The sequence below is a fragment of the Danio aesculapii genome, chromosome 4 (genome assembly GCF_903798145.1).
Source record: "Danio aesculapii chromosome 4, fDanAes4.1, whole genome shotgun sequence".
Taxonomy (NCBI): domain Eukaryota; kingdom Metazoa; phylum Chordata; class Actinopteri; order Cypriniformes; family Danionidae; genus Danio; species Danio aesculapii.
Window position 1 is genome coordinate 26,292,158 of NC_079438.1, and position 23,816 is coordinate 26,315,973.

Genomic DNA, 23,816 nt, shown 5'->3' on the forward strand with positions numbered 1-23,816 from the left:
ATGTACACAGATATAAACACAGATATAAAAATAGTTTGAAAAAAAAAATGTAAAAATTACAATGCAATTTGCAAACACTGCAAATGATGAAAGAAGAATTCAACATGTCTCAATCAAGAACAAGTTTGGAGCGTATGTTTGATGCATAAGAATTAAAATGCACACCTATAAACCTAATACTTCTTTACTAAAAGGAAAGAAGTCTCTAAACTATAGCAATGAGTGTATTACAAAAATGTATATTATTAAATATTCATGTTATAAAATAAAGTTTTATTTATCTAATATTTCCAGCCAGCTTTTAGTGAACTTGCAATATTGTCAAAAACACAGAACTTTCAGTTGTTATATATGTAAAAAGGCCTAAATACATGCAGGCCCATTCAAATATTTTGCTGGTCTCCAACTAATAACAGCAGATCACTCAGAATTAGAGCAGTAATGTTATCGCGAGTGCAAATCCCTCTATTTATGTAACCGAATAAATGTAATGCTTACTCGCTGTGCCTCTCGCGATCTGTTGTCTTGCTTATTCGGTCTCGCCGCCATGATTTCCGAGTATTTTAACTTATTTTGGAGGATCACGTGGCTGGTATAAATTTGCGGGAGACTCGCAAAGCTTCCGGGAGAGGTCAGGTTGGATGAGACTCTAGATGGGGGAGAATGCGTCACAGCAGCTCAAAACACTGGCACGGGTCGCGCCAATAAACTAAACAGGGGTCCCATTGCATCTGTATTTTAGCTGCTGTAACCAAGGGCATTACGCTCCCACACATCATTTACCTTTGTTTGGCTGCTGTAGGCTATGCATAATATACGGAAGTGCACGTGCTTCTTCGGTCCTGTCAGATGTGGCGCGCAGTCTCATTCCCATACAGCAGAGAGTGGCTGTGTAGAACTCCACTGTGCGTGATTCAGAGAGCCGAAATCTGCCCTCTTCAACTCTCCTCCTCTTCCTTTATACTCTTACCCATTTCCTTATTGCCGTCCCATGGGTGGAGACCAATTAAACAATGTTGACTGTCATCGCAGAAAACACCAACAATCATAAATGCATGATTATATGCTGTCATGGCTTTGCAATCAAAAAAATGTTGTTATAATAGAGGCCAATGAAGAAAAAACAGCCATGAATATAACGAAAAGGGAGTAAATTTGCCCAGAGTGTATTGAGTTTTTTTTTTATTTATTTCAAAGCATTTTCCCAGAATATGTCAAAATAAGATGTCCCCAAATATCAGTCCGTTTGCTGAAACACAGACAAGGTTTTGGCCAAATTAAGCCTCAAAATTACCCCTGAATGGATGAAAATGACCCAACAGCTCATAAGGGTAAAGGTGCACATTCCAGCCTTTATGCAGATGCTGTACAGTATGTCTCATGTCTGTGAGGAAAATATTCAGCTGTTTGTTCAGCTGTTACCCCAGAACTTTTTTTCTGATGCATTTACCAGTCAGGCGCAGAATGAACACGTATTCCCTGTCTGCTTTACAAATTTTATAAAAACATTTTGTTGTAATTTTGAATATATATGAATAAAAATAGGCCATTTACAGCTTTCAAATCTGTGTCTGATCAATACGACCAAAATGACTTTTATAATCAATTATGTAAGAAACTCTGAAAACTGGACTGACACAGTTTCAATTTACTATAACGCCTATGTTAAGCGGCTTTGACACAATTTACATTGTAAAAGCACTAGATAAATAAAGATGAACTGAATTGAATCTGCTTTAATGTGTACACGTTAATGGACCGAACAAAATATGATCTGATTTATTTTACATAGTGTGTGTAGCCAATGTTTCCAGTGTCTTTTCACTTTTCAGCTTTTGATGAGAGTTTTAAGACTTAATGAAAACTATTGTTTATTTATTTATTTCAGACCTAATTGAAGAGAATGAGGGGAGAAAAGAGGAGGAACATCATGTCAAAGTTGAGGACAAAACTCATTTACAGACTGATGGTATTTTGAAAAAGAGAGACAAGAATTGTTTCAACTGCACTCAGTGTGGAAAGAGTTTGGCAAACAAAAGCAAACTTAAGATTCACATGAGGATCCACACTGGAGAGAAACCATTCACATGCACTCAGTGTGGGAAGAGTTTCAGCCAATCATCATCCCTTAATCTACACATGAGGAACCACACTGGAGAGAAACCATTCACATGCACTCAGTGTGGGAAGAGTTTCAGCCACTCATCAAACCTTAATAAACACATGAGTATCCACACTGGAGAGAAACCATTCACATGCACTCAGTGTGGGAAGAGTTTCATCCGCTCATCATCCCTTAATCTCCACATGAGGATTCACACTGGAGAGAAACCATTCACATGCACTCAGTGTGGGAAGAGTTTCATCCGCTCATCATCCCTTAATCACCACATGAGTATCCACACTGGAGGGAAACCATTCACATGCACTCAGTGTGGGAAGAGTTTCAGGATATCATCATCCCTTAATCTACACGAGTATCCACACTGGAGAGAAACTATTCACATGCACTCAGTGTGGGAAGAGTTTCATCCGCTCATCATCCCTTAATCTCCACATGAGTATCCACACTGGAGAGAAACCATTTACATGCACTCAGTGTGGGAAGAGTTTTAACAGCTCATCAAACCTTAATCAGCACATGAGGATCCACACTGGAGAGAAACTATTCTCATGCACACAGTGTGGGAGGAGTTTCATCCACTCATCACACCTTAATCAACACATGATGATCCACACTGGAGAGAAACCATTCACATGCAACCAGTGTGGGAAGAGTTTCAGCTTATCATCAACGCTTTATAGACACATGAAGATCCACACCAGAGAAAAACCATTCACATGCACTCAGTGTGGGAAGAGTTTCAGCCAATCATCACACCTTAATAAACACACAAAGATCCACACGAGAGAGTATATGTGCTTGGAATGTGAGAAGACTTTTAATACAGCTGCAGAATTGAAACGGCACAAGAGGATTCACACTGGAGAAAAACCAGTGTTCACAGTGCAGTAAGAGGTTTACTCACTTAAGAACCCTGAAAACACATGAGAGGATTCACACTGGAGAGAAACCGTAGACATGATCAGTGTGTACAGAGTTTCACTCATTTGGGGCAGCTTAAGAAACACATAGGATGGTTTCCGGTATGGCGTCGACACATGTAGCAGCATAGAAAGAGCGCTCCCATACACACTGGTTTTAATCCTCCTTTTTACATCATATATGATAACCTAAACCATATTTAAATAACATAGAGGGGGACAAAAACAACCATTGAGACCTGAAAAAAACGAGAAATCAACAGATAAAAATTAGAGACGGACGGGATAGCTGATGGCCTGTCAGCTAGCATTGCAGCAATACATACGGACATCAAAGCTTTCTAGATAGATATTAAATGTGATTTAACCGCCTTCCAAGATTCTCTCGCAAAACATGTGAAAATGGAACTAAGTAACTTTAAACAAGAGGTCAATCAAAAACTGGATGGCCTTATCACGGACCTAAATGCTACGGCAGGTCAACAAAGTGGAGAAGCGAGTTGGAGAATTGGAGGAGAACATTGCTGAGATGAAAAATGCTCGATCAAACCATCCAAATTCAAGAAAATTTACAAGAGAAACTGTTAGATCTAGAATCATGTAGAAATAATATTCGGATTTTTGGAATCCCGGAAGGAAGCGAATGGAATAATATCCAAGACTTGGTGGAAGGATTATCAAAATGGAGCTGTCACTCGACAAATTGGACCTTAAAAGCCAAAGGTGTTACCGGGCACTCGGACCAAAACCACCCACTGACACCACCCTAGATCAGTGGTGGTATTCTTCCTGGAATACAAAACAAAGAAACTGGTCCTCCGCATGGAGAAAGAAAGTAATACACTAGAACGAAAAAAGGATTTTTTTTGACCAAGACTACCCACCTGAGATCCAACAGAAAAGACGGGCTTTTGCTCCGATAAGAAAAATTCTGAAAGAAAAGGGGATTAAGTTCCAAACACCACCGCCAGCGAAACGTAGAATCTTTCTGGAAAACGGCCCGGTCGTGTACAATTCAATGACGGAGGCATCAAGAGATCTGAAAGAAAAAGGACAGATAAACAGCGAAGAAGAAACTATTGTAGGGATCTCTGGGAAAGTGAAACAAAGACCTTGGCAAAAGGAGTGACATGGAAGAAAAGTAAGGAAAAACATCAAGTGAAGATCTGGGAAAAACTATGTGAATTTCAAAGGGACAACACTAGCTCCATTTGAAAGAAGGGTAAAACCTGACAGTTCCTAACAAAGAACTCTGAGAGACTGGTAAAACTTCTTGACTTAATTCACCGATGATGGACATTTAAATCGTTTGAAGGAAGAATGGTATTTAACCGAACTGACCAACAACACAAGATGAATGATTAGAGCACACCAAGACTCGAGTCATTGAGTAACATACTGGTAGGAAGACATGAAGGAATTCTAATTTATACAACTAAAATCCCGTGCTATAATTAGAAAGTAGAAATATTTAACTTGAAAACCTAGCCAGAAATACAAGAATATAATATTGCCAGATATGGGTGCTGAATATATTCGTTAACATTTTTTGTGCAATAGGCACAGCAAGGAAGGGGCCCTTTAGAGAAGGAAAGCTTTCCCCTCTCATTAAGAAGTTATTTCAAGACTTCAAGGTTTGGAGACCTTTTTCGTAATGTTTTATTATGTGGTTCAAGATATTCATGTTTGTGTTTTTTACATTCCGGTCACCGTGATCTTCGCAATAACATCTGATTATAGTATACGCAAAAACAGGAATATAGAGTAATTACTTTGAATATTAATGGGTTACTAAATCCGATTAAAAGAAGCAAACTAGTGGCTAAAATGAAAAGAGAAAAGCAACAGATAATCTTCTGGCAAGAGGAAAATGGGATCCTGGAAAAATGGGATTTAGGGTTTTCTTTTCCTCATATAATAATGGTCGTAAATGAGGAGTAATGACATTAATCTAAAATAAAACCAACTTTCAATTAATTTCTAAGATTACTGATAGAGAAGAACGATATAACCTAATAAAAGGAACTATCGACCAAATCGAAGGTACTTTAATATATATAAACCACCTGAAAAAGACAAAGCATTTCTCAAAAAAAATATTTACCATTATAGCCAAGGAGGCCTCGGGTACGTTGATCTGTGGGGGAGACTGGAATGTACAACTTCATTCTAAATTGGACTCATCTTCAAATAAGTAAATTAGTAAAGAAACTAGACAAATAAGATTCATGATGAAAGAATAAGGCTTAATAGATGTATGGAGAGACATATACCCTCCTAAAAAAGAATATACTTCCACCCACATGTCTTATTCTAGAATTGATTATTTTTTTATGTTTAGGTCAGATCAACATAAAATAAAAGACTGTAAAATAGGAACAAGAGACATCTCAGATCATGCAGGGGTATATTTAACAGTGTACCTGGACAATAAACCCAAAAAGACATTTTGGCGATTTAACCCTAATCATTTGAATGATTTAACATGTGTAGAATATGTTAAAAAGAACTATTAGAATATTTAAAACATAATGATAATGGAGCGGTGCCGAACAGTATTTCCTATTGTTTACATCTTTGCTACAATACCGTTAAGGCTAGACACTGTACATGTCATGATACATTTTAACAAATAAAAACTCACAGGCTACAGCTTCTGCTTGTTGGAGCTACTCCTTCTTTGAGGAGATTTTAACTGAATCAACTGGGAGAGATTCTGGAAGCTGTGTTTTGTCAAATCATGCTTGCTATGTATTTTATAATTCTCTGGAACATAATTAATATTGAACTGTAAGCACTTCTGTCTTTGTGTCGTGTCATTTGGAAGCTCAAATACAGAAACAGAAGAAGCTCTGTGGAAATAGCAGTGTTTAAACGGCATTTCAGCTTTCTCTGCTGCAACATTACTGTGCCTCTGGCTACGCCCCTTAGCTGCGCATTGTGTGTGCGCGGTAAAAGTATGTTTGTGATCTCACTGGCCCGGAAGTATTTTTTTTGTAGGCTTTGCTAAGCTAACTCTGTAAAAACCAAGGTCTCCCTTTGCGTTGAACTTTGAGCATTTTACATTCAGAGATGCTGTTTATGTTTACACAGCTACATTACACATCAACTAAAGTTTAAAATATGATATCGTAGTGGACCACCCCTTTAATCCATGAATAACATTACGTTTAGAATCTTAACATGATTAAAATCACAAGCATATCTGGCCAATTCATTCACAAAGTCTTTGCCACAGAGCCCATTCATAAAAGAGAGGGCGGGACCATCTCAAGTTTTTTAGAGCTAATTGGATGGTGACACCTCCCTTTTCAGCTATTGGCTCAAAGGAGTGTCAATCAAAAACGCAAGAGACCGGCGGCCATTTTGTTGACCAAAATCTTTAGTGTTATGACTGGAGACGCTGCTCCACTGAACATACTGCAAGGATTAGTTTGGATAATAGCAGTGCATTCCGTGGATGTTTATCAATGTATGAATAAGTTGTGGACTAATGTTTTTACAGATTGGATTGCCTGGATTCTTGCTTAAGAGATGAGTTTCTTTGTTGAAATCATTCTATTCATGCTAGTCTCGTCTTTCAAAAGAAAAAAATATTTAGTCTTTGTTGGAGTGTAGTTATTTTTGTGGAGCTTCCCTTTGAAGCGTGCTATATATGTTACCACGGGTGCACCTCTAGGAGAGCGGTGTGTTACTTTTACATTTCATACTTACAATACAATATAGCCTAAACAAACCCTTACAAAAAATACCTTCAGTAAACGGAAGCAAAACTACAGTATATCAACAGTTTAAAGGAGGATAACTGAAGTAAAATGTGCAACTGCAAAATAATGAATTATAAAATTCAAATAAAATTACAATAAGTTGAACAACAGTACAATTTGCAGTATATTAACGTACAACTTTACTACACTTGTGCAATGAGCTGATATATAATCTAATATCCCAATGCTGTGGCAATACTGTGCTGCACTTGTGCTGTACTTTTATTCAGGGATGTTTTTTGGAAACAAGTAATCTAAATAAAATTTGAAGAGTTTATTTGTAAAGATAATTCCGTTTTTAGTCATGTTTAAATATAATGTTTTTATGTTGTTTCTTGGGTTCAAAAAACGTGATTTATGGACTGTAAAAATGTAATGAGATTTAATATTGTGTACATGAGTACAATGGCAAAACAACTGGATTTCTAAATCAGTCTGTAGAGAATGAGAGTCGATTCCTCGACTCTCAATGAACCTAGTCTCGGAATCGACTCCTTGAGTTGAGTCTGTTTTTTTCAAACCCTTTTAAATTAAGCAGTTACATGCTACAGTAACTTATACTACTCTTTCTCGAGCGGTGCGGTAAAGTTGTTTTTATGTTGGACATTCGTTTGACAATCGTAGACCGAATTAAGGGACTGTCTCAAAAGTACATAAAAACTGAAAAAATATATGTATTGCAAAACCTGAAAACATTAAAAGAATCATACAAATAGAATATATGGATGTGGACTAAGTGGTAAACCATTAATACAAAATTTTAAGTTTTTAATAACATTGTTATTACTTTGTACTTCAACATTTTCCTGTAACTGATAAAAGTTGCTGGTGTTATGGGACCTGTGCTACACGCAGTAGCACTTTTAATATATCGTACACCACTTCACTTTTGGGTAAATCATAATGTTTATTTTTAATCAGTTTTTTATTATTATAATATCTTGAAATCTATATAACTTCCTAGTCATGTGACCTGATGATGTCACACCAGCTTTAATATCTTCTCATACACCTGACACACGTCATACAACACTTGCTTTTTAAAAAGAATATTTCATCAATTTTTTTGTGAATTTCAGTAATATTTAAATCTATTAATCTTCCTGGTCATGTGACCTGATGATGTCACACCAGCTTTATAAACTTCTCACACACCTGACACACGTCATACAACACTTGCTTTTTAAAAAGAATATTTGGTATATTTTTAAAACATTTTTTACATATTTAAATCCATGATTCTTTCTGGTCTCATGTGACCTGATGATGTCACACCAGGTTCAGTTTTTCCTTATACATCACTCATCATACACCACTTACATTTAGAAAATAATATATTATGTTTTTGAATTATTATTTTATTTAATTTCAATATTATATGTGCATTCTAAATTCATGGTCACATGGCTTGTTTTAACACACTGTATTGCATTGAGAACCATGCTGTACACATCATGCATCCATTTATTGGTGCTTAACTGTCTTTGTGTATAATAAACAGTTTTTTTCTTTTAAGTTATGAACGATGCATAGCACAGAATAGCTTTACATATATTTTATTCACCACAATTTGTAGTTACTCTCTTTATTCACCAGGAGTCACCACAGTGGATTGAACCGCCTACTTATCCAGCATATGTTTTACACAATACCCTTCCAGCTGCAATCCAGTACTGGAAAACAACCATAATTGTCATCCATACAACTAAACTATGGCCAGTTTAGTTCATCCAATTCACCTATACCGCATAGCCCCCCCCCCCCCCCCTCCCCCCTCTTACCACACTGCTGGTCACATGTGCACAAAAATCATCACAAGGAGTCACAAGATGATACATATATCCTCATTGACTTGTGTCTTCTGTAGTGAACATTACGTTTTTCTGTATTTTCTTTGAATTTTTTGAGCTACTCTGTCAAGTCCTGTTGTACTGTTCAGAGGACATCCTGGGATTTCTAGTGATAGGTCATTTGATTGGCTGGCATGCTAGGAACCACTTCTTACACTGCATCCACAATGGCCGACATACAAACAAGCACATTTTATGGGAAGGAGAGAGGCATGTAAAATTGAGCTTTTTAAATGTTTTATTACTATTATTCTTACATATATATTTGTTTATTAAAGTGTCAGGAACAATACATTTAGCTTTCAAAGATGTTACCTTGTTTGTGTTTTAAAATATCATCCTTTTTGAAATGTCCACTATAGTGAACACCAGGACCATCTTAATGTAATTAATGACTGCATGTTGTAGGGGGCAGAACTGAAGCAGAGAGGATTTATTATAAAATAGTTGAGGTACACTCTGATTTAGAGTCTGACAATCAGACAATTACAGAATTAGAGACAATTAGAGAATGACGATCAGTTTTAAAATCACTTTTATGTTAAATTTGTTTTGGATTAACATCAGTTTTTTATTTTTAATTTCTTTTTTGTTTTTTTGAAGTTCGGCTCTCTTTCAGACTTTTCAATATAAATACAAATACAAATTTCAGCAATTTCAATACAAAAGGTAAAATGGCTTTTGTTTTGTTTGTTACATTCATATTGGATTATTATCCCTTTTACAGCCATATCCTGTACAGTATTGTTGTCTGAGTGACGATCGTTTCGAACTAAAATGGTCCTGTGGTCCACTGCAGTGGACATGCTGTAAAATTAATAATGAAAAATTGTAGAATTTTTTAACCCAAAGGATGTAGGAAATCACAGAAAAAAATAAGTTATAGCCATCCGGTCCCAGGTTGTTTAGAGTTTTGACCCTATGGTCACACCAATATGATTTTGCTGTTGATATTATTAATTTAGATGTACTTACAAATTCACAATATCGAAATAAATGAATAAATTCAGCCAAATTATTGTGGATTAATTGGTGCCACTGACATGCAACATCAGACACACTGCACTCAGTGGAGCTAGTGATACCACTGTGACAAGTAGGGTTTGGGGTAAGGTTAGGTGAGCCTGTTCAAAAGCATTGCATGCAGCTCAGGTTGCATCTGCACTGAGTCTGCAGCCAGACCCCTTTCCCTCTCCCTCCCCAATCGTAGTTGGCAGGAGGTACTCACACACCTTTGATAAACAGCAATGGCAATTTAAGAAACAACAACGGGTATGTGTCATATATTTATGTCTTCACTACATAACTAGTCTATGTTTTTGTTAACTTTTGTAGTTAAATAGTAAACGTGTTAATGTTACAATTGCATTGTTTAATGTTTTCACTTTTGGTGTAGAACACTTTCGCTGATTACTACACATTATACTCATGCTGTTATACAATGTCAATTTTACTATAATTCCCTATGTAAGCAAGAGCTAAATAGATGTTTCATGATAATGCTATTCTGAACCTCTGATGTTCAACCGTGACTTTACCACCAGGTCCTTTCACTGCGGTAAAGTTAGTTGGATGATTGACATTCATTAGACATTCGTTTTCAAACCAATTAAATTCGTTGCTTCTGTTATAGTATAAGCCAAAAATATGTCAGATAGACAAATAAGTGCACTTTATTTTGCACAAGGCTTAATCTCTCGATTAAAAAAAAAAAGAACCATTGGAATGAATTCAAGAATTCAACCATATGAAATTATACAATAAAACTAGGATCAAAATGTTCAGAAAAACATCCTGGTTATTGCACAGGACTCTATTTTTGGAATTTAACACTTTAAAAGTTATTTTAAATTATAAAATAAATAATGTCAAAATGATAAAAGTTATTTAAACTCAGACACCATTTGACATAAAATATTCAAATCAACTCTAAAAACTGCTACATATTATTCTCTATGATGTACAAGCTTTGTTTTTACAGTTATGCTTTTGTTAATTTTATATACAGTAATGAATTTATATTTTTATTAAGTAAAATACACTGTAAACAGTTAAATGAATTACACTCTGACATCATTTGAGATAAAATATTCAAATCAACTGAATATTTCTAAATATTATTCTCTACAAAGAAATAACAGAATCATTCAACAACTTGCAATCTAACCTGCAAAGCAACAGATTGAGTTTCACTTTAACCCACCTGGAGCTCCCCATTTCAGGGGTATATGGGAAAGAGAAATCAGACCACTGAAAGCTGCACTCAACCCGTACCATACTGTACCACTAAGTGGAAAAGGGTCATAACAACCGTGCAGAGATTTACGGAATTCGCAATTCCAAGCCTTTGGGCTATCTGATGTGGCTGACTGACCCTACAACCCCAAAACAGCCTTCTAATGGGGCTGCCTGACTCCAGCTTGCCACAAGTTGTCTATCAGAAGAACTACAGAGCAAGAAGAATGGAGACACCGTCAAATTCTGGCGCATCATTTCTGGGCCCACTTCATAAAGCGATATCTGCCCTAATTACAGACCAGAGCAAAATGGATGACTGACCAGGCCAAGAATCTGGAGAAAGGGACAGTAGTGATGATAATTGATTCACAACTTTCTAGAGCTCTCTGCCAGTGGGTAAGATCACTGACACAATACCTGGAGCAGATAGACATCTTGTTTAATCATCCCGCCCCTTTTCGCAGCGCTGCACGACAGAATTTCGCACACACAAAGCCCGGTGTGACAGCAGCTTTAAGCTACGGTCACACTGGGCTTTGTGTGTGCGAAATTCTGTCGTACTTCGCTGCAAAAAGGGGCGGGATTAAACAAGATGATTAGACATTAAAAAAGCGAGCGATTGCTCCATGCTTTAAATTTCTGTCCAGAGAGGTCATGTTTTGATCCTCAATTGGTCTCACGCAGTCAAGTGATGCGGTTCCGCAGGTGAGAGTTCACCAAGCTTGAACTTTGCACGGCAGCGAACTGCGAAACTTAACGCATGACCCCGCGTTTCTGGTCTGACGCATTCGCGTGCGTATGAATGGAAGTCTATGGGAGGAAAAGCCCAGTGTGACCGCAGCTTAAGCTATGCAAAGCGTTTGCAGCAGATGGACCGCACGGCCTGAGGTTACTTTTTGCTGTTGTGTAGTCTGAGAAAATGTAAGCCACGCCATTCTTTTCGTCGAAGTGCAAGTGCAGCTGGAGTTGGGTGTCATTGAAATTCTACAACTGATATAACACAAAAATAGATAGATAGATAGATAGATAGATAGATAGATAGATAGATAGATAGATGTAGCCTATATTGAAAAGAAAATCTATTTCTGATTGTTTCTTTTATTTTTTTCAAATCAAAGAATGAAATATAACATAATATTACAATTAAATAAACGGAATCATAACAAAATGCAGTCACAAAACATTTTTGACACCTATACACTGGTAATGAGGCTCTCCAAATGATGTCCTTTTATGCTTTCTACAAAATAGAGAATAAAGTTTATAAAGAAATGTTGAGTTAAAATTTCTCATTGGCCAAAACTACAGAAAATTATGAATCCATTTGTTATTTTTTCATGCAACCTAGTCCTTACCTTTTAACTAATCTCTGCATAACAGACAGAACCATGAAAAGCCTTCTGGTTGTAGACTGAGCTGTAGTCCTACACATAATTGGTGAAACCATCTATAACAGTTTTCACACTGAACCTGTATAATTAAAACAATAAAAAAGAACAAAGGCATTACCACAACGGCTCTGTGTGTGCATGTTTGTGTTTACTGTAAATTAAATAAAAGCAGGATTTGAAACAAGCTAATAGGCCATTTTAGCAGCCTTGCATAAAATGCAAATAACCACAATAGAGTTGGCGCCTTCCATGGGCGTTGTTAGACAAAAAGCTAAACTGGGGCACGTACCCCCTTCCCCCCTCAAAAAAAAAAATAAATAAATAAAATTATATATACACACACACACTATATATATATATATATATATATATATATATATATATATATATATATATATATATATATATATATATATATATATACACACACACATAACCCTAACATGAAATTCTTTGAGTCAACACTGAATCACTGTTTGCACTTAGGTTAATTAGTATCTATTGTTATTTGCGGCGCCTTTTTCGTAACTTTCACCTGCACATATTTACCCAATCAATCATCTGGGCATCTGCAGTTTCGGGGAGCTCTGCCATCCCGCAGGTAGAACAGAATTCTTCCTTTGATACTAAGGAAAAATGTTACGGTATTGTATGAATTAGTTGGCCTAATATTATTTGAAACAATATAGTTATACCATTTTGCATGACTTAAACAAAATTGTTTATTTTAAGCAATTAACCTGATGAACGTAGAATTTCCTCTGCCATTTGTCTTCTGACATTCGCGATGTGTTCCTCTGCTGGGTTTATGTCAAAATGCGTTGGTATGTGAGGAAATTGTCTCGCAGTTTCCTCAGCCATCTAACAAATAGGACATTTAATGGAATTAACACACGCATGTACAAGCTTTGGTTGAATTCCCATAAATAAACGCTAATGTTAGGGAAGCAGACGGACAAGTTAGGTGAGTAAATGATGAAAGATGTTCATTTCAGTAGCGGAGCACAAAAGGATAACAATGGGAATGTAATGGTTGTTTGGTTGGGCTGATATTCCTTCTTCAGAGCAGGATGGATGACAGACACAGAGGGAGACCGAATGCACACACCAGAGGGCTTGCGGGGAAGACAGACTGACAACACACTCAATATAGACAGGACACCGGGAACACTGGACAGACTGGAACGAAACAGAGATCAGGTAAGTTCAAGAGATTGGATAAATGTGATAGTGACTACCAGGAGGTACTCGCTATGAGTCCGCTTCGTGGGAACGAGACCGGACACTGACTGAAGTGAGGTGTGTGCTTATATAGTGAATAGGAGTGATTGGGTGCAGCTGTGCGTGGTTAATACTCAGGTGATGGTGATCGTTGCGTGATGCTGGTGGAAGAGCCTGGCCAATCCGTGACATTACCCCCCTCCCCAGGGCCCGCTCCTGAGGGCCTAGACCGTCGACGCCGTGGTGGTCTACCTCGTCCACGAGGTGCTGGGAACTCGGGGTGATTGGAGTGGAACTCCTCCATGAGTGCGGGATCTAATATATCGGATCTGGGGACCCAAGACCTCTCTTCTGGACCATATCCTTCCCAGTCTACGAGGTATTCCAGATGACCACCACGACGTCGGGACCGTAGAATGTCCTTGACCTTGTATATGGACCCTTCTTCTGAAATCAGTGGGAGAGGGGGTTCCTCTTCATGGCCAGGCTCTGTGGAGGGAATCAGAGGGTCGTGAAAGGGTTTGAGGAGTGACACGTGGAATGTGGGGTGGATTCTGTATTGTGGTGGTAGCTGTAACTTATAGGTGACTGGGTTGACCTGTTCCAGGATGGTGAAGGGACCAACAAATCTGGGACTAAGTTTTCGGGAGGGCAGTCGCAAGCGGATGTCTCTGGTGGAGAGCCAAACTTTCTGCCCCGGAGCATAGGTAGGTCCAGGAATCCTCTTCTTGTCTGACACCTCCTTGGCTCGGCGAGATGGTGATGAGCATCGTCCCAGACCCTCTCGCTCTCCCGGAACCAGTAATCCACTGCGGGGACATCAGAAGGTTCGCCATCCCAGGGAAAGAGTGGAGGTTGGAAGCCCAGAATACACTGGAATGGCGTAAGTCCGGTGGTAGGTTGCCGCAGGGAATTCTGGGCGTATTCCGCCCAGCCCAGAAACTGGCTCCAGGAGTTCTGATGACCGTGACAGAAGGTCCTGAGGAACCGCCCCACTTCTTGAATCTTCCTCTCAGTCTGGCCGTTGGTCTGTGGGTGATAGCCAGACGAGAGGCTGACGGTCACACCTAGGAGTCTAAAAAAGGCTTTCCATAGTCTGGAGATGAATTGGGGTCCTCGGTCCGAGACTATGTCTTCAGGTAGCCCAAAACATCGAAAGACATGGTTAAATAGGTTTTCAGCGGTTTCTAGGGCTGTGGGTAGACCCTTCAGAGGAATCAGACGACAGAATTTGGAGAATCGATCTACAATGACTAAAATGCAAGTATTACCTTCAGACGATGGGAGGTCTGTCATGAAGTCAACTCCTAGGTGTGACCAGGGGCGGTTTGGGATGGGCAAGGGATGGAGTTTTCCTGCAGGTAGATGACGAGGACTCTTTGACATGGCACATTCTCTACAGCCTTGGATGTATCTCCTCACATCCCTCGCCATGTTCGGCCACCAGAAGCGTTGGGATAGCAGCGAGAGGGTGTTGTTGGCCCCGGGATGCCCTGTGCCCAGAGATGTATGACTGGAGTGAATGAGATCTACCCGTTGATTTTCAGGGATGAAGCGTCGATTGGGGGGACAGCCCGGCGGAGTTCTGGACTCTGGGGTGGCGACAACTGTTGGAGCGGACCAGGTGATGGGACAGACAGTGATCTGATCTGGGAGGATTTTGGCCGGGGTCTCACTTATTTCCTGTTGGTCATGGATTCTGGAGAGTGCATCCGCCCAGATGTTTTTGGATCCTGGTCGATATGATATGGAGAACTGAAATCTGGAGAAGAATAAGGACCACCGGGCTTGACGAGGACAGAGTCTTTTTGCCTCTTTAAGGTACTGTAAGTTTTTGTGATCGGTGATCACCTGGAATGGGTGTTTAGCTCCCTCCAACCAGTGTCGCCACTCCTCCAGGGCGAGCTTGATGGCTAGAAGTTCACGGTTTCCGATGTCATAGTTCTTTTCCGCCGGGCTGAGCTTTCGGGAGAAGTAGGCGCATGGATGGAGTAGTGAGGGATTACCATGGAGCTGGGACAAGATGGCTCCTACTCCGGTGGTCGATGCATCCACCTCGACCACGAAAGGTAGTGGAGCCTGCGTGAAGGACTTCTTGAGTTTTTGGAAGGCTGCGGCAGCTTCGGGTGACCAGGATAGCATTTTGGGTTGATTTTTTAGGAGGTTGGTGAGCGGAGCGGTGATAAGACTGTAGTTGAGGATAAAACGTCGATAAAAATTGGCAAACCCTAGGAATCATTGGAGTTCTTTAATGGTTTTAGGTTCAGGCCAGGAGATGACGGAAGTGACCTTCCCCTCGTCCATGCGAACCCCTTTTCGGTCGATGATGTATCAGAGGAACTGAACAGATGGTAAGTGAAATGAGCACTTCTCAGCCTTGAGGTACAATTTATGGTTCCGTAGGGTTTGTAGGACCTCCGCAACGTGGTGGCGATGTTCGGCCTCACTCCGGGAGTAAATCAGGATATCATCAATATAGACAATGACGGAGACATGGAGGAACTCCCGGAGGACTTCATGGATGAAATTCTGGAATACGGAGGGGGCGTTGACCAGACCATAGGGCATGACCAGGAATTCGTAGTGCCCAGTAGGGGTCACAAACGCCGTCTTCCATTCGTCCCCCTTGCGTATTCGTACCAGGTTGTATGCGCTGCGGAGGTCCAACTTGGTGAATATCCGGGCAGATCGGAGTTGTTCCAGGGCCGCAGGGACGAGAGGAAGTGGGTACCTGAATTTGATGGTGCCTTGGTTCAGAACTCGGTAATCTATACATGGCCGCAGCCCTCCATCCTTCTTGGCCACGAAGAAGAAGCTTGAGGCAGCGGGTGACGTGGACTGGCGAATATACCCCTGACTCAGAGCCTCCTGAATGTACTCCTCCATGGCCTTAGTTTCCGGAAGGGACAACGGGTAGATCCTACCTCTGGGCATAGGAGCATCTGGAAGCAGGTCTATGGCGCAGTCCCATGGCCGATGTGGAGGTAGCTGGGAAGCTCTCTTGGGGCAGAATACATCCTCGTATGAGTAGATCTTCGGGATCTGGATGGATCGTTTCTCGACAGACGTGGCGTAGACAGCTATGGGTCTCTGAATCTGCAAGGGTAGGTCGGGAAAACAGCTGGAGACGCATTCGTTACCCCATCTTTTAATCTCTCCTGTGCCCCAAGAGAGGATGGGATCATGCTTCACCAGCCACGGGCGCCCTAGGATGATGTCCATTGATGCTCCCTCCAGAACCAGAAATTGAATTTCTTCCTTATGAAGTAACCCTACTCTGAGGGTGACGGGTTCACATTTACGATGGATACGTGCCTGGGAATGGATATCGGTGGTCATAGGTTGAATCTGGTAGACGTGCGTCGAGGCTTCGGTGTGGAGCTGGAGGCGGCGACAGAGGGCGTGCGAGATGAAATTTTCCGGCTGACCCAGAGTCGATGAGGGCCGTGACTGAAATAGAGACAGAATGGGCAGTTAACTGAACATTGGTGGTGAGAGGGTGCATTTTTTCAACGGGAGAACTGAACACACTCACCAATGAACGTACTGGACGAATGGGACGGTCCAGCCTGACATGTCCTTCGGCACCACAGTACATACACAGACCCCGGGTAAGCCTCCTCTGTCGCTCAGTAATCGTAAGTCTACCAGACTCGACAATCATAGGTTCTGGAGGGACGACTGGCTCTGGCGGACGAAGGAGTGCTTGTGAGATTGATGGGAGATCATGCTGGTAGACCTTCAGACGATCAGAACATCGAAGTGATTGTTGGATGAATTTTTCCAACCCCATAGTATCGTCGAGGGCTGCCAGCTGTAACCTCAGGTTGGGCTCCAATCCGAGCCGGTAAGTTGTTAGGAGAGAGAGAGAGAGAGAGAGAGAGAGAGAGAGAGAGAGAGAGAGAGAGAGAGATCGCTCATTCCATCCACTAGCAGCAGCCAGAGTCAGAAACCGGAGCGCATAGTCCTGGGTGGACATGGCTCCCTGCTTAAGATGATATAGTTGTTCTCCGGCTGCTACTTCTCCATCTGTACGACCAAAGACCTCCTTGAAATATGTGGTAAAGTTATGAATGGAATTGGTTACCGGCCCAGCATGCTGCCAGATGGTCTCAGCCCACCGGAGAGCCGACCCAGAGAGAAGGGAGATGAAGGCAATTTTGGACCGATCTGTGGGGTATAAATCTGGTTGCATTGTGAATATCAGAGAACATTGTAATAGAAAGCCATTGCACTCCTCTGCCCCGCCAGAGTAGGGCGCTGGTCGAGCCATGGGACTGGATGAGTGGGTGGACGGTGAAGAAGTGCTCGGTGCTGGTGGTGCTTCGGGAAGTGGAGTAGCTGGCATTAAAACTCTCTTCAGGGAGTCCACAAACTCCTGAATGGGATCGGGAGTGCTCATGCTGTATTGTTGTTTGGTCCGGTCTTCTGTTAGGGAAGCAGACGGACAAGTTAGGTGAGTATATAATGAAAGATGTTTATTACAGCAGAGGAGCAGACAAGGATAACAAAGGGGATGTGACTGTAGTATGGTTGAGCTGATATTCCTTCTTCGGAGCAGGATGGATGACAGACACTGAGGGAGACCGAATGCACACACCAGAGGGCTTGCGGGGAAGACAGACTGAAGACAGACTCAATACAGACAGGACACCGGGAACACTGGACAGACTGGAACGAAACAGAGAGCAGGTAAGTTCAAGAGATTAGATCAATGTGATAGTGACTACCAGGAGGTACTCGCTATGAGTCCGCTTCGTGGGAACGAGACCGGACACTGACTGAAGTGAGGTGTGTGCTTATATAGTGAATAGGAGTGATTGGGTGCAGCTGTGCGTGGTTAATACTCAGGTGATGGTGATCATTGCGTGATGCTGGTGGAAGAGCCTGGCCAATCCGTGACACAAACATTGTTTACTTAACTTAGTCAGTTTAATGATAAAGACTATGCAATGCTCTCTTGTAAAAGTGTTTTATTTAGATATATTTGTGGCTGCTGTATTTTGAAGTTTATTTCGATACATGTAAAATGCATGTAGTTAGTATTATAAAATGCATTTCAATGTGATGCAGTGGCGCAGTATGCTGTCGACTCACAGCAAGAAGGTTGCTGGTTTGAGCCTTGACTGGATCAGTTGGTATTTCTGTGTGGAGTTTGCATGTTCTCCCCTCGTTCGTGTGGGTTTCCTCTGGCTGCTCCGGTTTCCCCCACAAGTCCAAAGACATGCAGTACAGGTGAATTAGGTAGGCTAAATTGTCCATAGTATGGGTGTTTCCTAGTGATGGGTTGCAGCTGGAAGGGCATCCACTGTGTAAAACATATGCTTGATAAGTTGGCAGTTCATTCCGCTGTGGTGACCCCTGGTTAATAAAGGTACTAAGCCGAAAAGAAAATGAATGAATTTCAATGTATTTTTGCCCATCCCTGCTCCTCCTGTTTGCGTGGGTTTCCTCCGGGTGCAAAGACATGCTGTATAGGTAAATTGGGTAAGCTAAATTGTCTGTAGTGTGTGTGTGAATGTTTCTCCAGTGCTGGGCTACAGCTGAAAGGGCATCCGTTGTGTAAAACGTTCTGGATAAGTTGGTGGTTCATTCCCCTGTGGTGAACCCAAATTACTAAAGGGACTAAGCCGAAAAGAAAATGAATATCAAAAAAATTGCCCCTTAGCCTATATATAACCACTACAAATATGTACATGTTCAAATATAATACATTTTTAATAACATGTTTTATGTAAAATAAATCTATACTTTCACACAATTCTCAGTTAAAGATTCAATAACTATAATAAAAAAAAATAAATAAAAAAAAATAAAAACTTTTTATAAAATCATCCTTGGAGAATTAAGTTCCACCTTTAGATGGTGCTTTGTGGCCACCTATTGTTGTAATGTCATTTCTACAGATTTATTCAGTCATAATTGAGTTAAATCATACTTTCTGCTTTTTATCTTGTAATTTTGACCCAGTTAATCATAATTTGGGTTTTTCTTACCTCAATTGTTTGCACACAAAATGTTTTGTCTTGGTGATTGGAGCTTCCAGTAGAGAGACAAAAAGTACATAGTGCAAAGTTCTGCAAACAATAAATATATATTACAAGCATAAATGTATAACACAAAATTATAAAGAAACAGTATTTTTATAAAATGTTTGTTCTACAATAAGTGCATTATTTGCAGACATAAACCTCACCAAGATAGGTTACTCTGCATTAAATCATTTATGTGTTTAGTAATAATGACCTCCCAGCAAACATTTGGACGTTCGATTACCGTTGAAAAGACGTCCCTCCGTCACGTCGCGTCCTGGTTGAAAAGTAGTGCCAAAATGAAAATCCAACCGACGTCTTTTACGTCTTCTGGCCGTGAATCGCACGTCTTTTCTACACGGTCTCTGCACGTCAAAATATGTCATCATCTAGACGTTAATATGCGTCTCTACGTAATTTAGATGGTCATATTCACTTAAACTTGCATACAAAACAGACTAGTTTATACAGTTATAAGCAATTAGTAAGGTTCTTACAAGATAAATTTATTCCAGTCAGATCCGTGTTTATAACGTCGTTATCACGTGTAAATATAACAAAATATAACACTTTTGTAAGAATTTTTTTTTTATTGTGCAAATCCCATGCAAACAGTACTGTAAACGACAAGCATAAAAAATATTTAAAACAGTCATAAAACAATAAAAACTGTACTTTTTATATTGTGCAAAAACAATGCAACAGTATTGTTTTAACAAACAACATTAACAGAAGAATTAAGTGTGTATATGTGCATTTTATATATATGAATGATGTCCCTCAAGGGGGTCAAATTGAACATCTATGAACTTGTTTTCTACAAGAAAAAAAAAAGAAAAACAACTTGTGATCTTCACATTGATTAGTTACCTAAGGTTCGATCATGTTTCTTTGATTAATTACAGGTTCTCAAAGTTACAGACTTTTTGTCTAACTCTGCATGTGTGTGTGCGTGTGCATGTATGTGTGTGCGCATGCATGTTTATTTTATATTTAAGGTACAAAAGAACACCATAATGAGCAACAAACACAAAAACTTTATGCAAAAGAATAATAATAAAAAAAAATAATAATAAAAACCATGCAAACAAAAATGCATGCCTCTTTCAGTTCTGCCAATTGAAGGGTCTCATCCAGATGATCAGACTCAGTTTCAGTAGAATAAGTGTAGCAATAGTGATCTTCGGTAGTGCATTCTTCTTCACTGCCAACAGCCATTGCTGCTGTGCTAAAAGAAGAACTGCAACCCTCCATAAGTTGTAAATCATCATGTGTTGAATCCTTGGTAACAGCAATGCTCTCCCCTGCCAAGACTGGCTCCGCTGACCCATCGGACTCAGAGCTGCTATCTTCAGCCAAGGCATCAACTCTTGATCTTCGTCGTCTCCACTTCCTTTGATACTCAGAGGACATTTTAACAAATCTAAAAGTACAAAATACTTTTAACATTTACGTAAACTTTGACATTAAGCATAATTTGCAGACTACAGTACATTGTTTAGAAGATTCACAACTTAATTATTAATAAAACAAACAAACAAAATTAAATATAAAAAATAAAGCAAAGCTTAAATTTTACATTAAAATTTATTTTACAACTGCTACAAAATGCATTAACTGATGAAGTTAAGTATTATATCAAAAGAAGAATATAAAAACGCACAAAATATGTTTTGTGAATAAATGAACAAATGAATAAAATCAGAGAAAATTTTATAAACAAAAATTTATAACAATGCGTTTTTGCAAAAAAACAAACAAAAAAAAACACTTGACATAAGCAAATTTGTGGATTCATGAATTTTTTATTTATTTATCAAAAGATATTTCTGAGGCAGTGAACATGCATATGCCCACTTAATACTATAAAAAGCTCCATTTGGAAATGGTGAAAGGATTAGCAGTAACAAAATAAAAATAAAAACTTTCAGACCTGATTTTTGTATTGAATTTTTAAAAAGTAAAACAATTGTGGATTCAGGTCAAATAAGTTTTTTTGTGGATAAAGCAAAAAGGCTAACTTGTAGCTAAACAGCTAATTTTTGCCCAACCAAAATGGTAAAACTCCAAATTTGCCGATAATAATTTGCACATACTTTCTTTACAGATAAATCTAAGTTGTATAAAACTCAAGCACAATAATACTGAAACTGTACTTACGCGATAACAAACAGCAACAGAATTAGCAACGGCAATGGCAACTTTGCGTCCTTATTCTCTCCAGTCTCCTCGTGGTTGTGAAAGAAGCGTGCGCTATGTGTGCTTTTTGCCGAACAGGTAAACCAAAAGGTAGACTTCCGCCACCTAGTGTTCTGGAGTGAAATATGCTGGTGCTCTCGCAAGATCATGGTGAGATAAGATCTTGACAACACAGTTTCAACCCAGACTTGCGGTCACACTTGACTTTTCTTCCCATTGACTTCCATTCATAAGCACGCGAATGCGTCAGACCGGAAACACGAGGTCATGCGTTAAGTTTCGCAAGTTGGTGCGGTGCAAAGTTCAAGCTTGGTGAACTCTGACCTGCGAAATCGCATCACTTGACTATGTGAGACCAATTCAGGATTAAAACAGGACCTCTCTGGACAGAAATTTAAAATATTGAGCAATCGTTGGCTTTTTTAAATGTCTAATTATCTTGTTTAATCCCGCCCCTTTTCGCAGCGCCGCACGACAGATTTTCGCACACACAAAGCCCGGTGTGACCGTAGCTTTATAGTGATGGCCCGAGAAATTCAGATTTTATACATGCATAAATAATAATATAAACATTAATAATAATAATAATTGTTATCATTATTGTAGAATTGTAGAAATAAAGTTCAAGATTATTACTGTAATTTGGTGGCTTATTCAACATGTAGGGCGTATCCATGTTTAAGTACAATCTTTTTGTTTCATATTACTTAATGATTTTTTCAAGGGCCCTAATGGACAACAAGCGAACGTGTAAAGGACGTCATTTGTGGACCTAATTATGACGGGGTATATATTAAACTGTATGTACATAAAATTGTAAATATACGCCACCCCAATAGAATATAGACAGGTAAAAATGCATACAAACGTATATCAATGCATTTTAGGACATGTTGTGCATTTGTGCCGTCCAGCTGCAACCAATTTTGGCCGTGGAGTTCATGTCGCAATCGGACCAACCACACACCATTTGTGCAGTCCAAGTGCGACCTCTTTTGGCCGTGGAGAGCACATGACGGTCCGACCAATGTTTGCTGGGCACCTTCACCCGCCCACCCTTCACTATGCACGCAGCTTCACTCCCCAAACCCCATCCTCCACGGTCTTCACTTCACGCACACCCACAGATAAAATCTCCCGGATTTTATGATCTGAATGTTGGCAGGTATGATGCACATATCGGTACACCCCTAAGAACATATGGATACATTCCATTTAGCGTATTAAGGCAAAATTCATACTTCCAGAAGCACAAACATGCTGCATAACACAGAATGAACTTCATGTGTTCTTACACGTCAAAATAACATGCCTGAGCTTCTATTTACCACAACTGATGTGTAAGTTAATGAATGTTTACATGTAAATAATTGCATAGATTCAATCTTTTACATAAAGAAATAGTATCTTATAAAAACGTGGACAAAGTCACACAGATGAAATGTACTCTAGCAAAATAATCTGGATTATCGTTTTAACAATTAAACAGCATAACAATTTTTATAAAAGTTTACATTTTTGCCGACAGGGTTTGTGAAATCGCAGACAAATGCCTGAAATCACAGGCAAATCGGTGCTCGTTCACAATTAACAATCACACAATGTGAACTATCAAAGACGCGATCTGAGAGAATCTCCAATGGGTCGCCGATGCCCATAGGATATATGGCGTGCTAAATATCTGGAGCTGTTGGAAATTCAAATCATGCCATGTTAAATGAGTTTAGACTGGAAATAACATCGGAGATTATCTACAACCAATAAGAGAGCAGCATTCACTAGCATGTGAACCTGCAGGCCAGCGGGAGGTTGGGGGAGAAGTTAAGCAGTCATTTTCAGTTTATTTAGACCCAAGAAAAACTAGTGAAAATTTGGAATGAGCCCTTGTGTCTGACGTGTCATGAGCAATATCACAACCAGTTTAAAAAAGAAAGTTGAGGAGAAATTGCTAATTCCCTTCAAACCCAGGTTAGCTAATATGTACATTTTCTACCCCATTAAAAGCTTCTCTCATTTTGTAGTTAATGACAAAAGACATACTACATGTTTTTGGTTGTGAGACAAAGTTTGGAC

At 39.7% G+C, this 23,816-nt stretch overlaps 1 pseudogene; it reads left to right on the forward strand.

Moving 5' to 3' along the window:
• The first annotated feature begins 1,891 nt into the window (after positions 1-1,891).
• LOC130223494 (oocyte zinc finger protein XlCOF6-like) overlaps positions 1,892-23,816 on the forward strand; it is a 170,541-nt pseudogene continuing 148,616 nt past the window's right edge.